Source organism: Pelodiscus sinensis, chromosome 6 (genome assembly GCF_049634645.1).
Source record: "Pelodiscus sinensis isolate JC-2024 chromosome 6, ASM4963464v1, whole genome shotgun sequence".
Taxonomy (NCBI): Eukaryota; Metazoa; Chordata; order Testudines; family Trionychidae; genus Pelodiscus; species Pelodiscus sinensis.
In genome coordinates, this window is record NC_134716.1 from 1,583,625 (window position 1) to 1,594,536 (window position 10,912).

The 10,912-nt window shown below is 44.3% G+C and overlaps 1 long non-coding RNA gene across 1 annotated transcript in view; it reads left to right on the forward strand.

Moving 5' to 3' along the window:
* LOC112545670 (uncharacterized) overlaps nt 1-10,619 on the forward strand; it is a 144,834-nt gene extending 134,215 nt beyond the window's left edge. The window contains exon 4 of the long non-coding RNA XR_003089204.2: nt 10,404-10,619. This is a non-coding gene — a long non-coding RNA (uncharacterized LOC112545670). The remainder of the gene's footprint in view (nt 1-10,403) is intronic.
* Nucleotides 10,620-10,912: the final 293 nt, after the last annotated feature.

Genomic DNA, 10,912 nt, shown 5'->3' on the forward strand with positions numbered 1-10,912 from the left:
ACCAAACCACATTCAAATGCCATGTCCTTTGCCTGCTTCCTTTCCTGTCAGGGTTCATTACTGCAAGGCTGTGTTTGTATGGAAACAGACACTCTCTTTTTTTTCTAATCAGCCTCGTACAGTCAGCATTGCCACCCACCATCCAGTGTCTGTTACATCACAATCAATTCCACACTGCTGTAACAACATGAGGGAAGACTGATACATGCAAAAAGGATGTGGGTTTTCCTTGTGCATTTTGGGCCAGATATTGCTACCCACGGTCATATCTCATAGCAATTTGCTCCGCAAGTGCTAATTCAGCCACCTGGACTTTTTCTGGCATAAGATGCTAGTGGCATGAGTAAGACTATCAGGATCTAACCCTTCACATGGATGTAACTTTGGAATCAGAGACTAAAGTGGGTTCTAAAACTGACCAACATTGTTAAAAAAAAGTTGCCAGTAGAAACTTTTGGAATAGTCAGTAAAAAAATATTGAAAGCCAAAAAATGTTGACTGAGAAGTGAGACCTTCTATTTGGAAACGCCACCGCATTGTCTCATAGGCATTTGACTTCACGTGCTTATTCTCCCATTTTGCCCTAGAGGCTAAACTTTTCCTCCCCCTTTTTTTGGCACCAATCCCATTGAAAATGAAACTTTCTGCATGATTCGGATGTATCTTTGCACCAAAATGTGCTGGCTTCAAAGGACATAGTTTGAGGGGACAAGGGGTGGCATTGCCTGCCCCCCAAATGACAAGCATCAGGCAGGTGTGAAATTTGCTGCACCATACACAGCCCCTGTCCCCTGCCTTCAACCGCAAGTCATCAGGTCTGACAGTGTCACTTACACCCTCGTGAACAATTTCCTGCAGGAATCACCGTGTGACCTCTGTGGGCTGTCTTATGTAGGATTATCAGAGTGGCCTTCAAATCTACGAATCATCTTTGCTGGGGGAAAAAATGTTCATATGTTAACAAAAATATGCTGAATGGGCTCGTGTCTGAGTCTGTAATAAAACTGGGAAAATCCAATTTTCAAGTAGTTTTGAAAATACTTCATGCATAACTCCTCTGCATCTTTCTTCCTCTTTCACCACCACCGATTTGTATTTCTCTTTTACTTTAAAGAGATAAAGAATTTTAAAGACAGGACTGTCCAGCAATTTAAAAAATATTGCAATTGATTGTGAGTTTTAAAAAAAACAGTGGCAGTTACTTACACTCTTACATATATTTGCACTGTAAAAAAGACAAACTAAAGAAATGGTATTTTTCAGTTCACCTCATACAAATACTGTAGGGCAATATTTTTATAGTGGAAGTGCAATGTACATATGTTGAATTGGTTATGTTATACATAACTGTTTTATTTTTTAGTGCAATATAAATTAAACTTTGGAGTCTACAAATCCAAGTATCAAGAAGCATGCAAAAGTTTTGACTATCTGGCATGTAAATGCCATGCATACACCTGCTCTCATTTTCAGGTGACACTGTAAATAAAATGTAGGCAGCATTATCTCCTGTAAATGTAAATAAACTTGTTTGTCTGGGCGATTGGCTGAACAAGAAGAAGGACTGAGTGGACATATGGGCACTAAAGTTTTACATTGTTTTTGAGTGCAGTTATGTAAAATGTAGAATTATTTTTTCAATTGCACTTTCATGATAGAGATTGCACTACAGCATCTGCGTGAGGTGAATTGAAAAATACTCATTTTTATTTCCTTTTTACAGTGCAAATATTTGTAATAAAAATAATATAAAGTGAGCAATGTACATTTTGTATTCTGTGTTGATTGAAATCCATATATTTGAAAATGTAGAAATACATCCATAGATATTTATAATAAATTTAAATTAGTATTCTAGTTAATTTGGTTTGTGTTAATCACTTACACTAACTGTGATTAATTTACAGCCTTAATTAAAAATATATTGCCTGAGACTGACCCCATTTTGATTGTAGAGTTAAAAAGAGAGAAAAAGAGAGGAAGGGAATTGGTGCCTGCTTTTTAATGGCATGGCGACATTAAATACCCTGGGGAACCATCTAGAATGAGATACAGGAAAAAAAAGAATGCATCATTGTCTATGTAAAATCAACACAACTCGTGTTAACAGCATGGATCAAACCCTGACCCTTCGGTGCTGAAAGCATAAGCCTTGTCCACCTACACTAGAGAAGTGAGCTTTTTAGCTGGTGGCTATAATGGGATCATTAACCTTTCATGTGCACCAGCCACCGTAGGAGAACAAAGACCCACAACCTGCTTGTGTGGAGTCCTGTGGCACCTTATAGACTAACAGATTTATTGGAGCATAAGCTTTCGTGGACAAAGACCCACTTTGTTAGATGCATCTGACGAAGTGGGTCTTTGCCCACGAAAGCTTATGCTCCAATAAATCTGTTAGTCTATAAGGTGCCATGGGACTCCTCGTCGCTATTGCAGATCCAGACTAACATGGCTACCCCTCTGATACTTAAGCTTCATGAAATGACTTTCTCTTGGTGAATGTGCATGGTGATCTCAAAGCCCCAGCCCACGGGCCGTCTACCAGCCAAAGCATGTTTGCAGCTCTCTCCACCACCCCCTATGGCACCCCATTCCCTGCCATGCTCAGGAGGTTGTCCGAGGGGGAGGGGCAGGGCTTGGCTGTGGGTTTGGACATGTCCCCCCTCACTCCCCTGAGGCTCCTGGGTTTTCCAGGCTGGATTGCGAATATGCTTCAGCCTGCAGATGGCCGGGAGTTTGAGACTCCTGCATTAGGGAATAGGGATGCAGGAATCGGCAGCTTGTGATGCAGAAATGAAATCTCTGCCCAGTGGCACATGACAGCAGACAGAACTATAAAAGGAAAAAGAATATTTCTTCCTTGCTCTGTATGTCCTTTATAGTGGATGTGCTGTCAGTGCAGCTGGCAGTGCTGAAGTGTTGGCGGTGACTATTTCCCTACAAACCCATATGCTGGTATTAGGCACTGTGTATCTCATTAAGAGTTACATTGAAATAGCCTTTACTCAGCTAAGCAGGGGAGTCTGGGGGAAGAAGGTCCCTCCTGCAGTATGGTGAGTGGAACTGGAAAAAGAGGGTCAGGTTTCAGAAGGGACTTCATTTAGCGGGACGCTAGCAACTCGGCCAGATATGTATATAAAGGGGAGGGGATGGGGCCAGCAAGACAACCCCAGGACTTTTGGTGTGTAACGCGACTGTGTGCTTGCAGATTTCACTCCTTTGTAAGGCTGCTTCCCTGCTGCATCAGCCATTGCTAAGGAGACAGCTCCCCTACTCCACTGCGTAGGTTGTGAGGAGCTGCAGAGGGAAGAAGAGGGGAGCGGTGATGTGATTTACACAACACACTCCCAGTATGGGGGCTAGCCGAGGAGGAATTGTGACTGAGTCACCATCTATTCTCCAGGCTGCTCCAGGAGCTGGTGAGCTGTGCACCAGCCCTCGCTGCAGGCAGGTTGTCATGCGACTGCATAGCCCCATGGAGCATGCAGAGCAATTGCTTGGCTGTTCCCCAGCAGAGTGTAAGAGATTCCTACAGCCTGAGTATAAACAAACTGCAGGGCCACCATTAGCATGAGCCAAATTGGGGTTTTAGAGGGGTTCGTGTTGCTCAGGCTTTGTCAGGCAAGAGACAAACTAAAATGACTGGTATTGGGCAGCTGACAGGGCAAAGAAAGTAACTTTTGCCAAGCCTGGGGAAGTTTTAGCTAAGCTCTTCCAGGCTGTAACTGCTGATCCTGATGTGTAGCCCCATGCAGCCCGGCGGCTCGGATGCTCTCTAATGTCACGCATCACTCAGGACTTGCTGCTCAGCTTCGCTAGCTGTTAAAACCTCAAAAGGAGCCTTGGACTTTCTCTGTTGGCGTTTTACATCAAAGGGTTCTGAGGACACGCCTCTGTGCGTGTGGCGTCAGAGGTGCTGAAAGCGGATTTGCAAGGACACACTGCACAACTGCTTTGGTGACAGGCGGCCTCCTAGATGACTTGTTTAGGGTTTCTTCAGCACAACTGGTCTCTCACCCAAGGGGCACAGGAACATTTTGTCCCTACATGCGTTCCTAGAGGCTTTTAGTCAAATGACATCTCGGATATTTTTCCGGGAACTACGATTATTACACATAATACACTGGAACCTCCCTAATCTGGGTGTCCCTGCTCTGGGAACACGCGTGATTTGGAGTCTGGCAGAGGGAGGAGGAAACGGCTCTACTCACTGCCGCTTTTCTTCCCCACAGCGGGGGGAATGGCAGCACAGTGCTTGTTCGGAGGCTTTTCCACGCCACACCTAGGCTGTGTCTACACGGCCACTTTTTGTCGGGAAAAGATACGCATTTGGCGCTCCGTAATTTGCGATCCTTTTTCTGACAGTTTTGTCGGAAGAGGCTTTTCCGAAATTTGGCCCATTTAGACTGGGCCAAATTTGGGGAAAACCTCCTCTTTCGGAAGAGCCCTTCTTCCTCATGGCATGAGGAATACAGGGCTTCCAAAAGAACATGTCTCCTCTTCAATAAAAAATATCGGAAGAGCAGATGTGTTCCCTGGACGCGGTAGAGTTTTTCCGGGATACCGGTATCCCAGAAAAACTCCATAGTCTAGACATAGCCTTAGAGTGTGGGGAGGTGGTACCTGGGAGCAGCGGGGGACACGGAGCTATGTGTGCCCGGGAGCAGGGCACCAGGTAAGTGTCCCACCCTCATCCCCATACTGTACTGTTTAGCACAAACGTAACTTGTAAGCATGAGAAATGGCAGCGTCCTGTACAATTAGTGGCTTTCTGCTTGATTACCTACCTATGATCATAAAAACAAATGAATCATTTAAATACAGTGCATTAAGCATTTATCTTATGACATCTTAGAATGTACAGTACTCTATAGCGGTTTGTACATCCAGAAGCTTTAGTAACAGACTTTGTTTACCCTTCATTCTGGCGAACATGCAGTACGAATATAAAAGCCTGCATACTTAGTTAGCCAGTTAATCATTACGTTTAACTAGTTAATTGATTAAAGGAGGGCAGGCCGACGGGCTGGATCGGCCCCTGCGCTGCGGAGAGGGGCTTTTCCAGCCCAGTTACCACTTCTGTCCCCATGCGAGGCTGCCAACTCGCAGCCCGTGTGGGTGAGGGTGATGCTTACTGGGTAACCAGTTGACCAGTTATCCGTTCATATCCCTAACACCAGGTCCGGAAAATTCCATAATCCAGCATAGCCTGTTTCCCCAGGTTGCCTGATTAAAGAGGTTCTAATGTAGATGTCTTTTAAACCCTGGATTTACATACGTCCCAGCCCAGAATGAGCTCTGCCAAAGATGGCATACACCCTTGTAGGTAATGGATCGGGGACATATTGAAGGCAGGGCGCCTGAAGGAATGCATGGTATGTTGTTAGCTGCATGAATGCTGGAGCCAGGCTGCTCGGGCTTGTGGAAACATTTAACCCCCCCTAGCTAGCTCCCAGGGGTAACAGGTATTAGCCCAGGAACTCCCCTGCTAGAATTGAATTGTTTCTTTTGCATAGTTACTCTGGTAACATGAGACCTGTTCTTAGACTGGCCAGGCTGGCGTACAGATGAACTGCTGCATATATTATCTTCTAGTCTTTGTGGGAAACCCATCCATGGCCCAGAGAACAAAGGCTTCTCCCTGCCCCAAGGGGTTTACAATTGAAATCTCAGTCGCAAGATGGATATAGACAGGTGATGGGGGTATGAGGAAATAACGAGACGAGACTGGTCAATGTGCTAAGTGATGATCTCTGCATTCCAGCTGCCTAAGTGGCTGTCATGTTTTTGGGAGGCCTTCTGGCAAAGTCAAAGGGGATTATAATGCTTAAGAGTGTCAAAAGTTGCCAAGTTTTGCGGTGGGAAGAATTGGCTGCAAAAGCTCAAAGCGCCAAATGTGTTTTGACAGAACTACATGACTGCTTGTGTGGTCTTTTATGTGAAATGGACCTTATTGGTCATTTTCTGCTGTTACACAGACTGTTTGCAGTCACGTCTGGCTAAGCACTCAGTGGAGTCCTGCCTACACTGTGCGATGTGCAGCTCTCCAGAGCTACTGCTCCGACTTGTGCCCTTTCCACTTCTCTCTTCCCTGATTATAGTGCCCCCAGGCATTTTGAGACGCACACCCCCCAACAATGGGTTTTTCAAGTGGTATGTGAGGGTCACCACCGTTTACCATGTGCTGCTGCTGATCCAACCTTCAGGCCACTTTCAGACTGAAACTTCCGGGCACTCTTTCCTGGAAAATAATCAAGCGTCATTTTAGCAACGTTCAGGATTCACTGAGCATCTCCTACACGTTGCCTCAAAATATACAGGCCTGGCTCCCCTGGCCCAAAGCACCCTATTCCTCAGTGCTGTCTTCAAGTTAAGTGGTCTACATGAAGGTAAAATTAAATGCTGACTACTTTCTAACACCATTGAATGGAGGCAGCATACATCATTCTCTCTCCTGAAAATGTCATCGGCTGCTCAGTCCCCTTAAAGAAAGGTGGTTACCTTCAAAAATGTTGCTGCTAGAATTGTTTGTTCGTTAATATCTACTATAGTCATTAATCTCTTATTTCCTCCCATGCCTGTGTGTCTGCTTATCGCAACCTTGGGAACAGTGCCAGAATTTGTACTTACCCTGACCCTGGGAACTCTCTCTACATGCCTGCCTTGCTTATTGCTAATTTCCTCTTTTATGTTCTTCCTGCATCCAAACTTCCAAAATGCACAAGGCCAGAATAGTCTAGGCAGAGCTGACAATGACACCTGTAGTAACTTGGCCACACTTAACCGCTGCAGCTGGATTTTTCCATTCTGGGTGTCTGCCTCACATGGTTTTTGGTTTTTAATTTCTACAAAAATGGCTCTGCTTTTTCCAAGGAGAGCAGGGGAAAATATGTTGTTTAGCCCATATTAAAAAATACCACCATTTGATTGAGAAGTATTAGCGCCTCCGTGCTTTGAAGCTGGTGCAGGCAGTATTTGGACTTATGACACAATTGGTTCTGGAAAACTGAGTTGTAAGTTGGAATGTTGGCCCGCAGAACCCTAATTAACCCTATCGCAGGAGTGAATGCCTGTGCTTGGACTTTGTTAGGGGAGTTGCACTGAGCTCAAAGAGGTGCCTTTTGCTGTCCCTGTGGAAATTTTCTCCTATTTGGCTGAATTATACACCTTTGAATATTTCCCTCTTCACATGCTCTGTAGAGCTGGTGTGTTGCTTGCTGCGGCCCAAAGGGCCCCCAAAGCTGAATGTGTTCTTCACCTTGGCTGAGCTCCTGACAGGATAGTCACAGAAGTGGACCCACAAGCACACTTGTGGCTTGAGGAACGTTCTTGGGGCTCAGAGCTAGGAGGAGACCATGAATTCTGGTCTTGGGTCCTCCAATGGCGGCTGTTATTCTATACACTTCACTGCTCTTGTTATTGAGCAAGGCCCCACCCCTGTACTGTAGGAGACAGGCAGCTTTCATTGGCTCATTTTACAAATCAGGTAGTAGAGAGTCGCATTCATTTGGCCACGCTGCCTTTCAGCATGAATGGGGCAAGTGTGTGTGCTTGCTACGTCGCTAGACTCTGTCACCACTAGACCCATTCCCCTCCAGTCTACAGCCAGTAGTAGAGTCCAGGCTTCCTGGTTCCCAGCAGTCTTCAGCTATCACAATATGTGTTGCATTGCCCTCTAGTGGCTGGTCCACAAAGAGGATGATAACCTTCTACTGCCATTTACTCTTTGCTCAAATGACAGTGGTCTGTGCTGGGAATCTAAAGGTCCTTGGTCCCAGTCTTGTTGATGCCATATACAGGGCATCTCTGTGGCTCTACATGATGCAATTTCTGTTTTTCTAATTTGCTGCTTTAAAAAAAAACTAGTATTAAAGGAACAGTGAGGCTGCCAAGTGCAGCACTCCAAAGTTGCCCATGCCCCCTGAACGTGGCCCATCTGTGCATTATACTTCAGTCTTTAATTTCATGATCACATACTGTATTAACGGTTCTAAATCCTGCTGGAAAGGGGTAACGAGTGGAGTTCCTCAAGGGTCTGTTTTGGGACCCGTACTGTTCAATATCTTCATCAATGATGTAGATATTGGGATAGAGAGTACGCTTATTAAGTTTGCAGATGATACCAAACTGGGTGGGGTTGCAACTTCTTTGGAGGATAGGAACATAATTCAAAATGACCTTAGCAAGTTAGAGAAATGGTCAGAGGTAAACAGGATGAGGTTTAATAAAGAGAAATGCAAAGTGCTCCACTTAGGAAGGAACAATCAGTTCCATACATACAAGATGGGAGGCGACTGTCTAGGAAGGAGCATGGCGGAAAGGGATCTAGGGATCATAGTGGACCACAAGTTGAATATGAGTCAACAGTGTGATGCTGTTGCAAAAAAAAGCAAATATGATTCTAGGTTGTATCAACAGGTGTGTTGTAAGCAAAACTCGTGAAGTCATTCTGCCGCTCTACTCTGCACTAGTTAGGCCACAGCTGGAGTACTGTGTCCAGTTCTGGGCGCCACATTTCAAGAAAGATGTGGAGAAATTGGAAAGGGTACAGAGAAGAGCGACAAGAATGATTAAAGGTTTAGAGAACATGACCTATGAAGCCAGGCTTCATGAACTGGGCTTGTTTAGTTTGGAAAAAAGAAGATTAAGGGGGGACATGATAGCGGTTTTCAAATATCTAAAAGGGTGTCACAAGGAGGAAGGAGAAAATTTGTTCCTCTTGGTTTCTGAGGACAGGACAAGGAGTAATGGGCTTAAAGTGCAGCAGGGGAGGTTTAGATTGGACATTAGGAAAAAATTCCTAACTGTCAGGGTGGTCAAATATTGGAATAAATTGCCAAGGGAGGTGGTGGAATCTCCCTCTCTGGAGATATTTAAGAACAGGTTAGATAGACATCTGTCAGGGATGGTGTAGATGGAGCTTGGTCCTGCCTTGAGGGCGGGGGGCTGGACTCGATGACCTCTTGAGGTCCCTTCCAGTCCTATTATTCTATGATTCTATGATTCTATGTATTCAGCAAGACCCCTTGCCACATTCAGTGCCCAGGATGGACAGCGAATGAGGCAGCTGGTTTCAAGATTGCGAGCTCCTTTCCCTGTGGGTTAGTAAGTCATTTCCTCTCTTTAAATTCCATCTTAAAGCCTTCCATTTGTCTTTATTTTATCACTGTCTTTCTTAGTCCTTTGTGGGCTCCCCCTGCAGGGTGTAAAAAATTAATGTTTTTGTATGCTGCACCCAGTTTACTGGAGCAAAGTGGGTCATGGATAAAGTAAGTTACAGTAGGTCCCATGTTATAGGACATTTATTTAACAATTTTGAAAGTCTTTATTTCAAAGTGAACAATAAACAAAACTTACATTTCAGACAAATCTCTTGTTAAATTCAAACACTAGACTTGTCACTCTGAAAGTTACCACTGGAATTTTATAGAAGAACATCTATGCACTTTTAACTTTCATTTAGCTGCATCCCTTTGCATTTGTCTGTAAAACAAAGATACTTCAGATTCTTCATAATATTGTGCAGATTTTCAAAACTGGACACCCAAACTGCAGCTGTAAACTCTACATCTGTGTGTGCAAACAAGTATTTGCATGTGCAAAATGGGTAACTGAGCTCCTAGCTGACCATTTCTATACACAAGTGCATGTTTGCGTGTTCAAATGGGAGTTTGGTGGGTGGCATTTTGTTGACCAGTTCTGAAGACCACAGCCTGTGTATTTGCACTGGGGACAAGAATAGTGTTTAGAGTGTAGACACACCAGGTTATTTCAAACATGATGCATTGACCCATTCTGTCCAGACAAATGTCCTCAGAAACAGAATGTGGTTCATACTGTTGGAGCTGAGCTTTTATTGTAGTTGCATGAGTGTAAACCTGTGTGACTCTATTGTACTCAACAGACTTACTCCAGATGTGTACCTGTGCAACTGAGATTAGCCTTTGGGCCTTTGTATACTCAACACAAACCCTTTGAGTCACTGTTAGGGTCAATCCCCTTTAAGTGAGATCACCCACACTCTGCTCAGTAAAGGAATATGAATTTGTTGGCAGCTGTAGAAATATTGTACCTATTTGCTTCCTGTGAGGCAGGGTTCTGCAGCAAACAGGTAGTGAGACATCGCACTGAACTGACAGTTTCATTCGCAAGCGGAAATGTCGTGGCTGATTGCTGGCTACCTTGAGCTACTGGCAATAGCAAAAGAGCTGATTTTCTTAACACTGGCTGCCCACCCCTTCACTGGACAAACGAATGAGAATTTGCTAAGTGACCATCCCAAAGCGGGGCACAATGTGAGGAACGAGACCTAACAAAGTGTGGGAAAATTTCTTTTCTGAAAATAACCGTTTTGTTCCTTTGTTTAATACTCACACGTTTTCCCTGTCAATGATTTACAGGGCCAGAAAGGGGAAACAATGGGAGGTCTGTCTCAGGACATGGAAAGGAAGCTGCTCACTCAGAATTGAAGGCTCTGGAAATCACTGAGAAGCTAGGAGGCACAGTTGTTACACCGCTGATCATGACCCAAAATGGCAGAGTCCAGATAACGGAATGAGGTAATTAAAAACACTCACAAAATGGATGTTTTTCATCTCTAAAACCATATTTTAATAGCTGACAACATGCTTTCAGAAGCGCATATAAAATTTGAACCCATGAACACAAGCCAGTCTGAAATTTCCATTTTAAATGAGGGGAAATTACTCGGATGTAATACCAATACCCAGCCCAAATTAGGCATTTTTTTCTGAGGTTCAAAAACATATTTCCATGAGGGTTAGTTCAAACCGACCCCAAAATTACCTCCTTAGGGGTCTTGATTTATTTCACATACTTACTGTACAATTGGCTCCTCCATGTTTCTGCACAGAACACAACGATGTCTTTGTCTGGAGAGTTTCTGTGA